This window comes from Lithobates pipiens, unplaced genomic scaffold (genome assembly GCF_037356315.1).
Source record: "Lithobates pipiens isolate NorthernLeopardFrog02 unplaced genomic scaffold, aLitPip1_a1.2 Scaffold_11, whole genome shotgun sequence".
Taxonomy (NCBI): Eukaryota; Metazoa; Chordata; class Amphibia; order Anura; family Ranidae; genus Lithobates; species Lithobates pipiens.
Window position 1 is genome coordinate 1117775 of NW_027507696.1, and position 19504 is coordinate 1137278.

The following is a 19504-nucleotide window of genomic DNA, read 5'->3' on the forward strand; positions in this document are numbered from 1 at the left end:
TAAGACTTGTGACTTTCCACTGATACAAAACAAGCTGAACACAACTGTGACCCCCCCCCCCCCCCCCCCCCCAATTACTCTGTTCCATTGTAGTCCTAGCCCCGTGTAAGCTCAGTCGGAGCTTACATATACATTTGATGAGGTCATTTTCCTTATCAGGTGACAGTGTCCGGGCCTAGTAATTGGCTGCTCAGCCCCAAGGTCCTGTATCTTGGGAAGGAATCCTTGCTCTCCTACACCTGAAAGTGCTGGGTGGGGAATGGAGAGGTGGAAGTTTTGGGGGGGGGGGGGTTGACTATTAAAAGATGTGGTCAACCCCAAGGAAACGAGATTCCCCTCCTATGGCTATAGAGGAATTGAAATGCGGCTGGTCCACCAGGGACCGGACAAATTTCCATCCATCAATGGGCAGGCTGGTTGTACAGATGTAAATAAAAAAAAAAAAAATATATAATTTATAAAATAAAATAAAAAAACAGCCTGTCCATAGATGAATCAAAATGTCTGTTCCATGCTGAGCCAGCTGAATTCGGATTCATCTCTGGGCAGGCTAGTTGTACACAAGTTGATCTCTCAATTTACATCTGTACAACCAGCCTATTAGGGTTTTTTTTTTTTTTCACCCAATCAGTGCAACTGTCAGTAACCAGCAACACTTATCTCTGTTCTCGCATACAGCGGGAGGGATTCCCCCATCCACCTCAAATGTGGGTCAATAAGTACATTTTTCGTTCAACCTGTTGGTTGGCCAATAAAAAAAAAATAAAAAAAATAAAAAGTATAATGTATCGGTTTGAATCTGGGCCCGATCCTGGCCCAAGGAAATATTGGGACAAGTCGTAAAGCCTTCAGTACAAATCTGGGCACTGACTTGTATCTTGGGACACGATGACTCTTCCTCCCTAAAGAAAATACGCATCTTTAACATTCTCTAAATCACTATTTGTTGCTGGCATGATATTGGGAAAAAAAAAAAAAAAAAAAAAAAAAAAAAAACACAAAACACCAAACAAACAAACTACAAACACCAAACAAACAAACTACAAACACCAAAACAAACTACAAACACCAAAACAAACTACAAACACCAAAACAAACTACAAAAATTAAAAAACCAAACCAACACGGCCCCCTATAACCCCTTCTTCCACCAGGTAAGGGCTGGTTCACACAGGGGGCGACACGAGGCGACACTACTTGTGAAGCCAAGTCGGATACGACTTGTATCCGACTTAACAGCGCGACTTGGGGCGACTTACAAGTCGCCTCCAGGACAGGGAACTGTACAAGTGAGCTTTCACCCCTTGTGACATCATTCCTGTTCCTGTCTTCTTCCTTGTTCCTGTTTTTGCCAGTTGTTCTGTGTCCAAAATGCTCTCTGTGCGTTACCTTATGTCAGCTGTCCTAACAGCTGGTTTGGCAGTACTGATGGAAGAGGAAGAAGAAGAAATGAAGCGGAGGAGGAGGATGGGAAGAAGACGTCGCTACTGGATCCATCCAATCATTGCCAATCGACATAACAGAGGGCAGTTCTGGGCTATGTATGAGAACTTGCGTAGTTTTGATGACAAGTTTTTCAAGTATACACGGATGTCGATCACAAGGCAAGTACATATGCTGTATGTCATTGTCCACTTTCCACGTCACTTGCCATACAGTCTTGGCATACAGACACCTTCTCTCCCGAACAAAGCGTATGAGGGACTCATTGTCCACTGGTTCTCTCCTGTTCATAGCAGACATTTTGCAGGACTGAGCTCTTGGTCTGTGTGAGTTCAAGATAACCAGGAAAACGAAACTAATGTGTATGGAAAGGAGGGGCTGCCTGCAGTGGGGCTGGGTGACTTCCTGTCAAGTAGCCTGCAAGTAGCCTACAGATGAACAGGAGAGGCGACTTACATTGACATGAATGGGTACAAGTCGCCTAGAAGTCGTTTCCAAGTAGTACAGGAACCTTTTTTTAAAGTCGGAGCTACTGCAGTAGTGTATATTAAGACAGCTCCATTGACTATCATTGTTTTTAATGCAGCGCGACCTGGAGGCGACTTGAGGCGACCTAGACCGACCTGAAGTCGGATCGCAGTCGCCCGCAGTGTGAACCGGCCCTAACGGTCACGTGAACTTGATGGATGCATTACAATAAAAAAAATTAAGTAAAAATGCCATGTGTACGTTCAGCCAAAGTTTGGTCCTACAGGTTGCATATTGTCATCTACAAGCCTCCAATCAACATGTCACCAGAACAGGAAGAAATCTCCAAGGAGGTGAAGAGGCACCAATAAAACCCTTTAAGCTTCAAGCCCCCATATTATAAAGTTTTTATTGCACTTGACGTCCTTGTTGGAGATTTTCCTTTTTTCCAGTATTGGGGGGGGGGGGGGGGGGGGACAACATTGTTACTGGGACAGTAAAGACAATGAGGCAGCAACACCACCGGAACTTTTTGGTGAAGGAACATTTTTTTCCCCTTGGCAAGATGGGCAATTGTAAAAAGATTTCATTTATACCACTTGACAGTCCAAAGCATGGCAGTCTCAGGAAAGAGGAAGTCATTAGATAATGTGTCACAGATATAAAACAAAAGATCGGCAATGGTGGACAGTCACAGAGACATATAAAAATATCTTCTTTTAGGAACAGGATGAGCATCATGTGCAGTTAAAGGGCTCAGAACTCTGAGAAACCCACTGAAGAAAGAAAGCGACAATATCTTCATGTACAGAAGAGTCCATCACCTTCCGCTCATGGAGGTTTCCTGAAAGATATCATGGACAGTGCAGGAAAATCTCTTTCCTTTAGGGTGCAAAATGAATTTCCTAATATGTTTACTTATCTGCATCCTTCTTGATCCTCCCAGAAAGCTCCCGAACCAATAACTTCTGTTCTTTATTCCCTTTCATTTGCTGACATTTAGTATCTGTACCCCAGCTACATCACTAGCCTAGTCTACAAATATCACCTTAATTGATCTCTTCATTCCTCCCAAGACCTCCTGCTCTCACCTCCTCCCATGCTCGCCTCCAGGCTTTTCTAGAGCCTTTCCCATCCTATGGAACTCCCTACCCCAATCTGTCCAACCATCTCCAACTCTGCTTATAGACTATCCCTGAAAACCCTCCTCTTCAGAGAAGCCTATCCTACTCACACCTAACAACTCTACTTTCCGCCATCAGCTACTCCCCCACAGTTATTACCTTTTTGTATCACTTGACCCTCCCTTCTAGAGATCGTAAGCGCGAAAGAGCAGGGCCCTCAGATTCCTCCCTTTATGAATTGTATTTAACTTGTACCGTCTGCCCACATGTTGTAAAAGGCAGCACAAAACTGTTGGCTCTATATAAATCCTCCGGGTACTCCGGTTTCCTCCCACACTCCAAAGACCTGCTGGTAGGTTAATTGGCTTCTGTCTCAATTGGCCCCAAAATGTATGTGAGAGTTAGGGGACCTTCGGTTGTAAGCTCCTTGTGGGTAGGGACTGATGTGAATGTATATGTAGAGCACTGTGTAAATTGAGGGCGCTATACAAGTACCTTTAATATTAATAATCTTTTCATCTTCTCTCTGAACTAGAAACCACCAACTCCATGACATTTAGAAGAGAAAAAAAAAAAAAAAAAAAAAAAGGGAGGGAGGCGTTTTATAGTTCTGCCTACAATGACAACATTTCTCCTCCTGCGATACAGTACAGTGACTGAGCATTGTCACTCTAGGACAGAAATTACTGGCAGGATCACCAGGTGCAAATAACAGGAGAAGAAGCTTGGGCTGGCCAGGATCGGGCCCAGATTCAAACCAATAATGGGCAGGCTGGATATACCAACTTGATCAATCGATCAACTTGGGTACAAGCAACCTGCCAGATTTGCTTGCGATTATTGCTAGAAGCTTCTATAGCCGCTAGCAATAATCCCAGTCTTCTCCTAGAGGGGATGGCATACCCACTCCCACCCCCCCCCCCCTGCCCGTAGAAGGTAATAGCTCGGCGAGAGGGATTCCCCTGTCAAGACGGTCTGTGTTCCTGCAACCCATGGTGGGAAAGAAAATTGCAGTCTATGGTCTGCCTAAGCTGTACACCAACTGCTAACCTTCAAGAGGAAGAGGAAACATCCTTTTGAATAAAAAAAATGGGCAAAACCAGTCCTTAAAAACGATGGAAAAGTGAGTGGTGATGTCCTTAAAGCTCTACACTTTGAGTGAACCCCTTACAGTTGGTGGAGGAGTGCTTTGGGCACAATCCGAGATCCCCGCAATCAAGTAAGTTCATCTGTGATATGGCACTACCTTTGATCAGAAAAAAAGTCATGGAGTAGTGAGACGACAGACTAAATATTTGTATAGACCCTAAAGATACCAGCAATCTAATGAAGTATATTCTATATCTCAAATAACTGTCTCAGATATCTTGTTTCCACACTAATGGAAATATTAACCTCTATCACAAACAAGGTTCAGTAATCCCAAATCCGCTGAGTGCCAAATCTCCGTGTAAATGTGAAGGTGTGTTACTGGCCAGATCACCAGGTAAAAACCGAGGGGAAAAAAAAAATCCAAAGAAAACTAATGCAGCCACCACATCTAGGTGATTGGAATAAACGGAACCTCCTTTTGGATGCGAAAGACTATATCGTATATATGGGCAAAGAGCTGGAATTCCATTAAGGCTGATTTAAAGGCGAATTACCTCTGCTGAGGTGTATTCTTCTGGTGAGTGGGGAACCTTGTGGGGGGAGCACGGAAGTCACTTGAAGGATATAAAGCAAGCATGAAAGTCACCTTGTGAATATTATTTTTGGACTTGCACAATAGAAGTTTTTCCTAATAATGGACATAACACATTTTTTTTGCTGCTTTGTTTTTGGCTTTTTTCTTTTTGTATACATACATTTTTGTGAGGGGTGTTTTGGTACAATAAAAAAAAAATATATAATATACACACACTTTTCTCCTTTCTTATATATGGACTCTAGTTTTGTATTATACATCCAAAAGTTTTTGATCTATGGTATTTAGGATTTGTTTTTGTTATACATTTCATATACACCCCTATATAGGGTGGTTTGTTTTTTCGTCTTGTTTCCAGATTTTTATTTTGACTTATTATCCTATTCTCTTTTTCTCGTGGTGGGGTTGCACTATTATGAAATTTGGAGTCTATGTTTACAGTAATTTGCACTTTATAATCTGATTCACCCCGTATATAGGCACGTGCACTTTATATGCCTAATTTATTACACATTCGCACTTTAATAATAGTTTTGTTTACATATGAGGCTGATGAGCTGTTGGACGAGTTCATATGCAAAAATATCTATGCGATTTTTGGCCTAAGTCGCATTTGAGTATCATATTTATTTATATATATTGTTTGCACATAAGCACCTTCTGGAAGCCTAAGTTCTGGTTTCCTTTGATCTAAGTGCATACAAGTTTTGGACCAGGCTATATCTAATTATACCAATGCGTTTTTGGGTGGAAATCGCATAGGTGATTACATTGTTTTATTTACACGGAGATTTGGCACTCAGCGGATTTGGGATTACTGAACCTTGTTTGTGATAGAGGTTAATATTTCCATTAGTGTGGAAACAAGATATCCGAGACCGTTATTTGAGATATAGAATATACTTCATTAGATTGCTGGTATCTGTAGGGTCTATACAAATATTTAGTCTGTCGTCTCACTACTCCATGACTTTTTTCTGATCAAAAGGTAGCGCCAGATACCCCGGTTTTTCATGTTTTTATTATTGTGAAAATGCCGTCTGGGGATTTCTTTGTTGGGGGGCTGCAACCTTTTTAGTCTTATTTCAAAAAAATTCTCTCCACCCACTCCTTCCTCTACTTGTAATATATTAGCGCCGTTTCTTTAACATTTATAAATCTGTGATATGAACCGCGTGTTTGCGCATGAGACTGCACAATCTGAGTACAGGTGAGAACCTTCAAAACAAAGGTAAACAAGTACAGTAGATTCCCTCGCAGAGGTTTTCAGCATTCCAGTTCTGCTACAGAAATAAACATTCAGCCCTTTTCTGGCTTGTACTTGCAGCACTGCCGCTCTGGCCTTACACTCCAGGCCCTTGCCTGTGTCCTACAGACTGTTCACCGACCAACTTGGCGCACTGGCTCACACGTGGAGCCCTCCCGACTCCTGGGCCAGACTCCCTGTCTGCCAGGGTGGAGCTCAGAACCATGGTCAGGTTGTTACTTAAAAAAAATAAAAAATAAAAAAAAATAAAAAGGCCAGCGCACACCTGACCAATTAGTATGCTGGCTTTTCTGAATACCTGGACCCAGGACAAGGGATTTCATCCCACCCAGATCTCTAAGAAACCTCCAAGTCCCAATGGACATTTCTAAAGAGAAGGAGGAAACTGAAAAAAAAAAAAAAAAACAGTTTCCTCCTAAATAAGCAAATCCCCTAGAGCCCCTCAACCCGTCGTGTTAACAATCCTGCATCATTTCCCTGGCGGGGTACCACACTCACAATTTATATATTACACACATACACTTCTCCCCCCCCATTTTGAGATTTGGGAGGACAACCGGTTTGATAAAGTTCGAAACTGTTGTCCACCATCACTTCCAACACAAAGAAAACTGGTCCTCTTGCAGCACCGCGGCTTGGGACCCAACCCTAGGCCTTTTGGCTGGTTCCCCGGACCAACTTACAGCACTGCTGTGATCCTTAGCGACCTCTGCACCTTAGACTCTGCCCTCAGCTCTCTTGCAGGTCCCTGCTGCACATGCCCTGGGCTGGGCAGGGGACTTCCCTCCTCCCTGGGGGGGGGGGGGCTGGTCTTTAGCAAGACCTGGACACAGGGTTAGAAGAAGTTTTGCCCCTTATGACTAAGATCTGGGAACAACAACCTAGAGAAAAGAAAAAAAAAAAATTCTCCATTTAGAATTGATACAATGGAGAAGCCCTTTTCGGGGTGCCTCCTAGGTTCCTCAGGGGTGCCTTGGCAAAATGCCTGAAAATTATCCCAAAATGCCCAAAAATGGTCCAGCTTGGAAGGGGGAAATCAGGTCTGCTTTTTTCTTACACAAAGCCATGTGCTTTATTTGTACAGCATTACAACCTTGGGATTGCTGCTGGTTTTCTAACAACCATTGAGATCATGGGTTGATAAGGAAGAGATCAGGCACCCGAGAAGATCCTTGCATGCTCCTCTCCTTCAGAACTTCAGCTGAGAGAAACTGGAGGGTGAAAAGAAACACTGGAATACTATTTAGTACTAGTGTGAAAAGATTTGCTTTGTAAAAAATAAAAAATAACCTCCTCCAATGCTAGTTGTCCTATGTATGCTGCTGCATTACGTAGAATTTCTCATTTTTTTTATATATTAGAATGGGTGCCTCAAGATTGTGCATCATTTTTAAAGGGTGTCTTGATTGAAAAAAAGGTTTGAGAAACACACTGCTCTGGAGTCTCTCAGTCGGCACCCTCCAACCTACAGACAACTGTCCCCACCATAAACAGGCCCCACCTGGTTGTGTGTGCCGCTCGGGACAAATGTTCCCAGTCCTCCCCTGTAATGGGGACATCTGTTCCAGTGACAACTGTTGAAAAAAGGGATTTACTTTCTGCTGTCTCTCCAGCACAAGGACTAAAGGGAAATGGGCAAAAAAAAAAAAAAATAAATAAAAAAAATAAAATAAAAAAAGTTCTACATCTTCCCTACTACAAATCTAAACAAAGTCTTGGGTTGGATTTTTCTGCTTGTTTTAAAACATTATACATATATCTATATCTCTATACAATGGTTTTGCACACAGTAGCCGCAATCCTCCTTTGACAAAGGAGGCGTGGACCTCTGAAACACTTTACCGCGCCCCCAACCCCCCCCCCCCAAACCCGAAAGTTTTGCCACAAGGCACAATGTTCTTGTGCAGATCACTGATATGATCTTCTCACCCTGTAACCAGCTAGAGAGATAGGACAGGTTCATACAGCCTTGTGGTTTCTTCATCCGTCACACTGCAGACAACCCTGTAGTTGCGTCATCTCCCATCCAAGCTGATAACCAAGATTTGAACCTTTACATGCACTATAAAATTACATTATTCTAATAAGAATCTCACGCTGCCATTTCTTTTAATCTCCCTCTCCTCGGGGTCTGCTGCTTGCTATGGGGCCGCTCGCGTGTGCTCGCTCCTGAGCCTGGCACCCGTTCCCTCGTCACTGGCTCTCTGACAGCAGTGGGAGCCAATGAAGAGCGAGAGCCTCAGCTACTGTGCACATCGCTGGATCAAGATCAGGCTCAGGTATGCATTTAGGGGGTTGCTGAGAAGCTTCATGCAGAAGAATGCAAGGAAAAATAAGCAAATAAATCGCACCAACACTGGTTACAACCATGGGTGTATCTACCGCGAGGCTAACAAGGCATTTGCCTCGAGCAGCATTTTGCAGGGGAGGGGGTGCATGTGCCATGATGATGCCACCCCCCGCACCTCTCTCTTGTCGCCCAGCCTGTGTGTCTGCCAGCTGGACAGCCAAGCAAGGCCAGGATTGGCTTTTCGTAACGAGTAAAACGGAAGCAAAGCCATCACCTTCGGTTTACTCGGTAACCGTTGGCGCCAGTTTAGAAATGTAGAAGCATAAATTAAATAAAAAAAAAAAAAAGAACATTAAGGGGCCCATCATCCCATACAAAGGCAAAACTGCGTGTCGGTCCTGCATGCAGGCAAACAGCGATCGTCCCACACATGTGAGGTATCAACATGAACGTCAGATCACGGGCAGTAATTCTAGCACTAGACCTCCTCTGTACATCAAAGTGGTAACCTGTAAAGGCTTTTAAAGCCTCGCCTACAGATTGCAAAATTTTTCATCATTTGCTGCTGTTGTATAGGCGTATGCAATTTTAAAGCGGCTGGAACGGGACAAATTTAGATGGGGCGCCCGATTTTAGTCTTGGTCCTCAACAAGGCTAAAATCGGGCGCCCCATCTAAAAATTTGTCCCGTTCCAGCCTCTTTAAAAAGCACACCACAAAACCAAAAATACACCACTTGTTACAACCACTTTGCGATTGTTACACAAGACACAGTCATGTATTGTTACTCCTTCAGTAAAGAGATCATCTCATACAATGTATCACATACAGACAGGAATGTTTCATTGCTGACAGGAGACAGTGAAGGACCTACAGAGACAGAAGGAAGATGACTAGGGTGGGCATCAAACTTACTTATAAGACTGTTCTATGGTGGACCAGATTTTCTTGGTTCTGAAAGGGAACCTCGTTCAAGAGGAGAACCTTTTTGACCCAAGAATGGCAGTTCCATTTCTCATCATGTTGATCTCAGTTTGTTAAAGCACCTCCAATTATTTTAATGATCATCCTCCTTGCTGTGATTTTCAAACGCGTGTTCTTAGGAACAAAATGTTACACAGCCATGCAGGTTTGAATCATATGAACATGCATTTGTGCAGAAAGCCTAGGCACTTGGTCACATGACCACACACCATTGTATTCTTGAGCCTAGGAAAGTTTTTTGGTACAAAGTTTGGATTGCCTAACTTGGCTATGGTCTACACCAGGGTTTCTCAAGCAGGGTTCCTGCGATGGTTGCTAGGGGTTCCTTGATCAATGACCATTTTTTTGCCTCTAATGCCCCGTACACACAACCGGACTTTTCAACATCAAAAGTCTGACGGAATGATTCCGGCAGACTATTCGATCGTGTGTGGGCTGCAACGAACTTTTGATTCGCAAAAGTCTGACAGACTTTAGAAATGGAACATGTTTCAAATTTTTCCGGCCAGAACTCTGCCGGACCCAGTTCCTACTGAAAAATCCGCTCGTGTGTATGCTAGTCCAACGGACAAAAACCGACGCTAGGGCAGCTATTGGCTACTGGCTATGAACTTCCTTATTCGAGTCCAGTTGTACGTCATCACGTTCCAATCCATCGGACTTTGGTGTGATTGTGTGTGGCCAAGTCTGTTCATTCGGAAAGTCCATCAGAACTCTGTCAGAACTCCGGCAGAACTCCTTCGAAAGTCTGTCGGACATAAGTCTGGTCGTGTGTACGCGGCATAAGACAAGTTCCTACTGACACCAATGATCTTTTTAGCTATCTGTAGGGGGAAATTCTTCCCCAAGAACACAGATGTGAGGAACACTCTTCCACTGACCATCACACCAATGTATCACGAGTTGTAGATATAGCCATTTTTTAACAGGGGTTCCCCGAGACTGAAAGGTTATTTCAAGGTTTCGAGTCTGATCTACACCCCGATTATTGTTCAGCGAGGCCATTCATTTCAGTGACTATCCTGTAATGGCCGAATCAAATGATGACTCGGCATTTGTGTGCGGTAGTGTTGTGCCACATCCTCTATAAACAGCAAATCAGGGAGAACAACCCTCTATTTTTTAGGAATTTTTACGGCACGTACACAATTTTAAGTTTTAAAACAAAATATAAATGTATGTTGAACACAAGAGAAAATGTAGAATAATCCAAGCACAAATAAAAATGCATGCAAATTATATCCGTAATAGTAATGACAATCATAGATAGAAGGTCACCCATATAACAAGAAGTAGGCCACGATGCTCAAAGACCCTACGTGTTTCGGAGCAATCTTGGTCTCCTTTATCAGGGGTGTATAGAGCACAAAGGGCACATTTTCTGGTGGAGGGCATAAATAACCCTTTCATGACTAAGCCTATTTTTGGAATTTGGTGTTTACAAGTTAAAATCCATATTTTTTGCTAGAAAATTACTTGGAACCCCAAACATTATATATATTTTTTTAGCAGAGGCTCTAGAGAATAAAACGGCGATTGTTGCAATATTTTATGTCACACGGTATTTGCGCAGTGGTGTTTTAAACACAACTTTTTGGGAAAAGGGACACTTTCATGAATAAAAAAAAAACAAAAACAGTAAAATTAGCCCAAATTTTTTTGCGTAATGTGAAAGATAATGTTACGCCGAGTAAATAGATACCAAACATGTCACACTTTATAATTGCGCGCACTTGTAGATTGACGACAAAGTACGGTACCTAAAAATCTCAATAGGCGACGCTTTAAAAATGTTTACGGTTACCAGGTTAGCGTTACAGAGGAGGTCTACTGCTAGAATTATTGCTCTCGCTCTGACGATCGCGGCGATACCTCACATGTGTGATTTGAACACCGTTTACATACGCGGGCGCGACTTCCGTATGCGTTTTCTTTGCTTCGCGAGCTCGCGGGGACGGCGGGCGCTTTGAAAAATTTTTTTTAATTTTTTTATTTATTTTATTTATTTTAAAACGACTAAATTGTTAAAAAAAAAAAAAAAAAATTTGATCACTTTTATTGCTGTCACAAGGAATGTAAACATCCCTTGTGACAGTAATAGGTGGTGACAGGTACTCTTTATGGAGGGATCGGGGGGTCTAAAAGACCCCCCACCCCTCCTTTACACTTCAATGTATTCAGATCGCCGAAAACGGCGATTCTGAATACCGGATATTTTTTTAAAACCGGCGCCATTGGCAGCCGAGTAAACAGGAAGTGACGTCATGACGTCGCTTCCGTGTTTACGATGAGGAGACTGGAACGAAGCCGATTACGGCTTCGTTCCAGTTCCTCCGCAGCAGCCGGAGGCGGCGGACAGGGAATCGGTGCTCCCGATCGAGCGGGAGCACCGGTAACAGCGGCGAGAGGCGGCGGGAGGGGGGGACGTCCCCTCCCGCTCCTCCGGCATAACAGCCGCATCGGTTGTTATGGCTGGAAAGCTAATCGCCCGCTGTAAAAAACGGTACCGGGATGATGCCTGCAGGTGCGGGCATCATCCTGGTATACCCCCCGGAAGCCGAGTACGCAGATCTGCGTACGCTCGGCGGGAAGGGGATAAAATGTTAATAGAATAGACACAACTTGAAAATATTGTTTCAGATTACTTACATGGAAAATTACAGAGACAGATGCATGTAATGAAGGTAATTAAAAGAAACAAAAAACACGAGCAAACGTCTCTCTAATTTTCCATGTAACTAATCTGAAACCATATTTTCATGTATCCTGGTCTTCCCCTATACTTGTGTCTATTCTATTCACATTTTGTTATTTATGCCCTCCACCAGATAATGTGCCCTTTGTGCTCTATACACCCCTGATAAAGGAGACCAAGATTGCTCCGAAACACGTAGGGTCTTTGAGCATCGTGGCCTACTTCTTGTTATATGGGTGACCTTCTATCTATGATTGTCATTACTATTACGGATATCATTTGCATGCATTTTTAATTGTGCTTTGATTATTATACATGTTCTCTTGTTGTGTTCAACATACATTTATATTTTGTGTGTAATACATTTTGTTATATTTTAAAACTTGAAATTGTATACGTGCCGTAAAAGTCCTAAAAATAGGGGGTTGTTCTCCCTGATATCCTGTAATGGTCCAACAAAGAATGAAGTAGGCGAGGGGGTCTGGGCCAAAGGGTTGACTTCCTAAATGGAAGTCAAATATGTGCATAACGAACTGCATAACGAACTGCATAACGAACTGCATAACGAACTGCTCTGGATTATGGGGCTCCTGGAAAGCCAAGCTACATGCAAGGTTTAGAGGGAGCCTATTGTGGGGGGGGGGGGGGGGGGGGTGATGACTTGATCTTCATTGCCGGAACACTTTAGGAACGACATATTCATACAAATTAGTGAATAAAGAACAAATATCTCAGCTGTCTCCGGACCCTGGACACCGAAGACCACCGACGCAGGTCAGAAGCCCGCTGGCCTGATGATTCACAGTACAGGAACTCAACCACTGAGTCCCACAGCTAACCATCTACTGGAACAGGTCTGGACATCTCCCAGGAGCCTCAACTACAGCTGCTGCCTAACCAACCGAGCCGCGCGTTCTCATATCAATGGGAGGTCTCACTCCCCGGACTCTTTAGGGATATTTCTGTACACATTTTATAGCATGAAACACGGGCCAATGAAGGCGCGGCTCGGTGTGTTGTATTTATCTTCTTACAAAACACACTTTCACTTCTCAAAAAGCTCTTGTGAAAAGTTCTTTGAAACGCGATGAGGGCTCAGACCAGACGATGTCATTAGAGAAATGCTCCAAAACAAATGAAAAAAATCACACTGGATTTTTTAAGTATATATGCATGCGCACAAAAAAAAAAAATAATTGATATATCTATACACACACACAAAAAAATAAAAAAAATAATAAAATATATGATATACATTTGTTAAAAAAAGTATTTAGTTTAATTTTTTTTTAAACAACAAAATATATATAGTTTAGCATTATTTGTGGAGAATTTTATACATACATACACACACACACACACACACAAATAATGCTAAACTAAAAAGATAAACTAAATAAATACTTTTTTTTAACAAAATTATATATATCTCAAAATGTATATCATATTTTTTATTTTATTTTATTTTTTTTGTATGTGTGTATAGATATATTAATAAAAAAAAAAAAAAAATTAACGTCTCAGTGACGTAAAAAACATACACACATCATTTTATTTATTAAATTTTTTAACAAAATATATACATTTGGTTTATCATTTTTTGTGTGTAATGTAAATTTTTTTTATACATACATAAAAAATAATGATAAACTAAATATATATATATATTTTGTGAAAAAAATAAAATAAATGGTGTGTATATGTTTTTACATCTCAAAGACGTTCTATACACACAAAAAAAATTCAATATATATATATATATATATATATATATATATATATATATATATATATATATATATATATATATATATATATATATATATATATATATATATATATATATATATATATATATATATATATATTATATATATAATACATACACACATGCATTTTTTTTTGTGTGTATAGATATATTTGACCTCTCAAAGACATCCATCAGAGCCACAGCAGCCTACCCATAGCCAATTTCCTGCAGAAACAAGGAGATTTCCCTATAAGAAAAAATAAATAAAACGCAGTTCAATTCATTATGTGGCTAGCTCAGCTCTTTGTCCTGCAGCTCAGAACTTTTATTTTTTTATTTTTTTAGAAAACAGAATATGCTGCATTTTTGTGTATATGGGGTATGCTGCCCCAAGACATGACACAACATGGAAATCCTGGCGACTGTGCAGGCCTTGGCTGTGTATACAAATGTCTGACGCACATCAGCCGCTGCTGCAGTCTCTCACCTTGCCTGCAAACGCTACAGTATATAGTCTGAGTAATCATCAAGAGAGGAGAAACGCGTCCTCCCGATTGACGAGATCGCCATTTTCATTCAAGCACCATCCAGGGTCAGTTTCTACTTCTTGCTCCAAGATGCTGTCTAAGATAAAACAATGAAGGAAATCCTGGTGTCTGTACAGTTCTTGGCTGTGTACACAAATGTCTGACACACAACAGCCCTGCTGAAGCCTCTCACTCGAATTTCTACATGCGCTGTTATAGGGACTGTAAAATTACACTGTACAGTCTGGAGCGATCAGCGAAAGAGGAGAAATGTATACTCTCGCCTGAAGCTGACAACACCATCTCAGCAAAGTCACTGGAGCTGATTGACTGCTTTTTAATAATGAATGAGCAAGCTTTCTAAAAATTGATATGGTTGCTGTATATTGACATGTCAGGAGTCGGACGTTATTCAGGCAGACCTGTAAAGTCTCAATAAATGGGAAACACACTTGGCATCATTCTTTTTGAATGCACTGCCTCTACTCTGGATAACGGTCGGTTGGTGATCAGAAGTTCATGAATGTGTACATACAATGCTTTACTCACAAACATCTGTCATCCCCACAATATAATGCATCATCTGCACATTACCGATATAAAACATCAACAAATACCGCTTCATACACAGACCTCCGACATCAGTCCCAACCGCAAAGGAGGCACATCAATATGGCTCCAGGTTTCCAGATGTAGGTGGAATCCCACATCAACACGGGAAGAATATACATCCTCCCGATTGATGAGATCACCATTTTCATTCGCCATTTCTTGGGCGGCACAGTAGTGTAGTGGTTAGCACCCTCGCCTAGCATTAAAAAGGGTCGCCGATTCGTATCCCAACCATGACACCACCTGTCTGGGGTTTGCATGTTCTCCCTGTGGCTGTGCGGGTTTCCTCCGGGTACTCCGGTTTCCTCCCACACCCCAAAAGACATGCAGGTAAGTTAATTGGCTTCTGTCCAATATTGGCCCTAGTATATGAATGGGGACCTTGGATTGTGGGCTCCTTGAGGGTAGGGACCGATGTGAGTGTGCAATGTACAGGGATAGGGACAATTGTAGACACTCAAGGTAGAACTGGATGGACTGGTGTCTTTATTCAACCTTCCTAACTATGTAACTATGAAGTAATATAGAATGAAATTTTTTTTTTAATAGATTTTTATAATATATATATATATATATATATATATATATATATATATATATATATATATATATATATATATATATATATATATATATATATATATAAAATGTATATATATATAAAAAATGTATATATTTTTTTAATTAGTGTGGATTCAGTAGGTACCGTATTTATCGGCGTATAACACGCACATTCATTTAAGAGGGAAGTTTCAGGAAAAAAATAAATAAAAATTTTTGTATTGCGTAACACGCACACGTTATTTGCACCCGATTTTCATGGTGAAAAAAATTGTAGACACTCACTCAGGGTGAACTGGACGGACTGGTGTCTTTATTCAACCTTACTAACTATGCAACTATAATATACAGATCCCCTACAAATATTTTTCACTGCTGGGATCTGAACCCAGGTTCTCAGTACTGCACACCAAAGCAATAACCACTTAAGCTGGCCATACATTATACAATTTCCTTTACATTCACCTTCAACTGTGTAATGCAAGGCCCTGCCTGATTGCATACAAATTAAAGGTGTTTAGGGTTGACCTCATGATTTTATTAAATCTAAAAAGGAAAGCGTACAAGGAAAAAAAAAAAAAAATTGTATAATGTATGGCCGGCCTTAGCTACAGAACTGCTTAAAATTTTATACATACATACATACACACACATACAAAGAAGCAAGGTTCAGCTAGACACTTCCCGTTCCTTGACTTAACAGTTCATTTCTTTTCTGAGCCACAACCGCATCCAGGGGACACAATTGCATTAGAGTTGCGGCACAGCCCCCTTCATCTCTATGGGGTACAATGGTAGATGGTACCGCCTGTATGTAGTGTGTTTTTACTACAATTGTGTTTAATCTGCCAAACAAATTTGCGCCCAAATAAACGTGCACTGCACAAATCGCGGTTAAAAAAAATAAAAACACACCAAAAAAAAGCACAGCAAGAAGCACTTAAGGCGGAGCTCCACCTTAAAAAAAAAAAAAAAATGTAAAAGCCAGCAGCTACAAATACTGCAGCTGCTGACTTTTAATAAATGGACACTTACCTGTCCCGGGGTCCAGCGATGTCGGCACAGATGATGAGCAATCGCTCGTTTCTCGGCTGCCCCAACCGCCATCCTCGGTTGGGGAATTGGGAGGTGAAACGTTGCGGCTTCACTGCCCGGTTCCCTACTGCGCATGCGCGAGTTGGGGGGCAATCATTTGCGGATATTTTGAGCTATCTATGCTCAGAAGTGGGTGCAGATACCTGTAGCATACAAGTATCTGCACCCCCCCTCCCCCTGAAAGGTGCCAATTGTGGCACAGGATGGGGGGGGAGGGGGGGGGAATCCGATGAGCGGAAGTTAAACTTTAGGGTTGAGCTCCGCTTTAAAAGCAACATACATAAATGTGAAATCGATCCCAATTCACGTAATGTGTCTACTGGATGTGAAAACAACAAATGAGTAAAGAAAACAAAAAACAAAAAAAACAAAAACAAAAACAAAACACTGATTTCTGATCTGGGGTAAGCATTGCATATAATGCTGCTATTTACACATCGTCACTTCATTATTACTTTCTTTACAGTATTCATCATTTTATCAGATCGTCACTGTTTGGAGTACTTTGATACATTGTTTGCAGTAATTAGCGCCTCACTTTCTTTTTGCACAGGGAGGAGATGCAAACTCCAGGCAGGGAGTGTCCTGGTTGGGATTCAAACCCTTTTTACTGCTAGGCGAGAGTGCTAACCACTACACCACTGTGCCATTACTGGGTGATAACGCACATGAATTTACTTATTGCGGAAATGATCAATATTTAGGTTTTAAAAAAAGGCAAAAAAAAAGTGACTCCAAAGTTTGGAGCTGCCACGGTTCAGTATGGATGTGTGAGGACAGGCGAGTTCAGGCCACAACCAGTCTGAGCACATTAATATCCAATGACGACACTTCCAGGTGAGCTCAGATAGCTTCTCCATGGAGGGGGGCGACTCCGCTCCTGACACCCTACACAGACCTGCCCTGACAATAAAAAGGGGAGGGTGATGGCAGAGGGGCGCCTCCGCTCCTGGACGGGGCGGGTGGCAGAGGGGCGCCTCCGCTCCTGGACGGGCGGGTGGCAGAGGGGCGCCTCCCGCTCCTGGACGGGGCGGTGGCAGAGGGGCGCCTCCGCTCCTGGACGGGGCGGGTGGCAGAGGGGCGCCTCCGCTCCTGGACGGGGCGGGTGGCAGAGGGGCGCCTCCGCTTCTACACCCTGCACAGGGTTGCACTGACAATAAGCGAGGAGGGTGATGGTGTGGAGGCACCTCTGCTCCTGGATGGGGCAGATGGGGGGGGGGCACCTCTGCTCCTGGATGGGGCAGATAGGGGGGGGGCACCTCTGCTCCTGGATGGGGCAGATAGGGGGGGGGGCACCTCTGCTCCTGGATGGGCAGATAGGGGGGGGGGGGCACCTCTGCTCCTGGATGGGGCAGATAGGGGGGGGGGGGCACCTCTGCTCCTGGATGGGGCAGATAGGGGGGGGCACCTCTGCTCCTGGATGGGGCAGATAGGGAGGGGGCACCTCTGCTCCTGGCACCCTGCACTGTGTCCGCTCTCAATAGGAGGGCGATGGCGATTATCTCCTTCTCTGGGCAGCAGGAGGTGACAAGAGGGCGAGGATCCAGCCGCAGCAGCTGTAATCTGGATTAGCAGGAGGGGGAAGGCTGGACAGAAGGAGAGGCCTAGTATATCCCCAGAGGTGAAGGGACTGGAAAGAGGAAACCGGTACATGAAGGCCATCACTGCCAACCTCGTCTTCTGAAGATGCTAGATTCCTGGCTGTCATGATGATTCTTTGGCTTTAGTACTTTGAGTCGCTGATCAACAAGTACACAGATCCGGAGTCCTGACATCATTTGGATTCTTCTAAATTGGTTCTCAGCCACAGATTCAGATATACTAAAACCAGAGACAGCCAAGCAAATAGCATTTTCTTTTTTTTTTTTTTTTTTTTGGAGGCGGCCAACAATGGCAGAGCCCCCCCCCCCCCCCCCCCCCCCAGTGTATTTATACAAAGGCAAAATCCAGAACACTGTGTGGCTACAGCACGCAAAGTTATTTTGGTTTGGGGTGAGGTTGGATTACCTGCCATGCCTTCACCAATGGTGAGATGTCATTGTCCTCATCCTTCTCCTGAGGCCACGAGGATGGTGTCACAGACCCCCCACACCTGAGAAGTCCCGTGCATCATGAGGATGGTGTCACAGACCCCCCCACACCTGGAAAGTCTGTATCACGAGGATGGTGTCACAGACCCCCCCACACCTGAGAAGTCCGTGCATCATGAGGATGGTGTCAGACCCCCCACACCTGGAAAGTCTGTATCACGAGGATGGTGTCACAGACCCCCCCACACCTGAGAAGTCCGTGCATCATGAGGATGGTGTCACAGACCCCCCCACACCTGAGAAGTCCGTGCATCATGAGGATGGTGTCACAGACCCCCCCACACCTGAGAAGTCCGTGCATCATGAGGATGGTGTCACAGACCCCTCACATGGGAAGTCGGTATCATGAGGATGGTGTCACAGACCCCCCACATGGGAAGTCGGTATCATGAGGAATCCATTCAGGAAGAGCAACACATGTCCACACAAAGCTGACCTATCAGGTCCTGGCGGAGCCGTCCCTCAGACACCAGCCGCACTCCTGCACAGACTCCTGATATTCCTGATGCTTCTCTGATCTGTAACATTTCTTCACAATGACTCAAAGATCTTCTCTATGCCATAAAGATGAGGCAGAACTCTGTGCAATGCCCGGAATGTTCTCATCTTCATACAGCTTCATCCGGGAAAAGAATTCCAAGAATTTACCTGGTCTGAGTTCCAGTGTCAGACTCAATGCTGCCTCAACTCACAAAATGTCTCCCAGCTCCAGAGTCTGCCCAACGGCACTCAATCAAACAGCTCTGCTTTTTATACAAATACTTTAGATGTTGGCGCTGGGCCAAAACACAGTATAAAGTACTATACTGAGGTCTGGAAGAAAACTGGGGGACATATACATTATATTGTCAAAAATATTGGGACGTCTGCCATTTCACACACATGAACTTTAATGCATCCCGGTCTTAGCCC

At 43.2% G+C, this 19504-nt stretch overlaps 1 protein-coding gene across 1 annotated transcript in view; it reads right to left on the reverse strand.

The window, feature by feature from the left end:
* The window catches only part of ARRDC1 (arrestin domain containing 1), an 80674-nt gene that overhangs the window by 60167 nt on the left and 1003 nt on the right, over positions 1-19504 (reverse strand). The window lies entirely within an intron of this gene.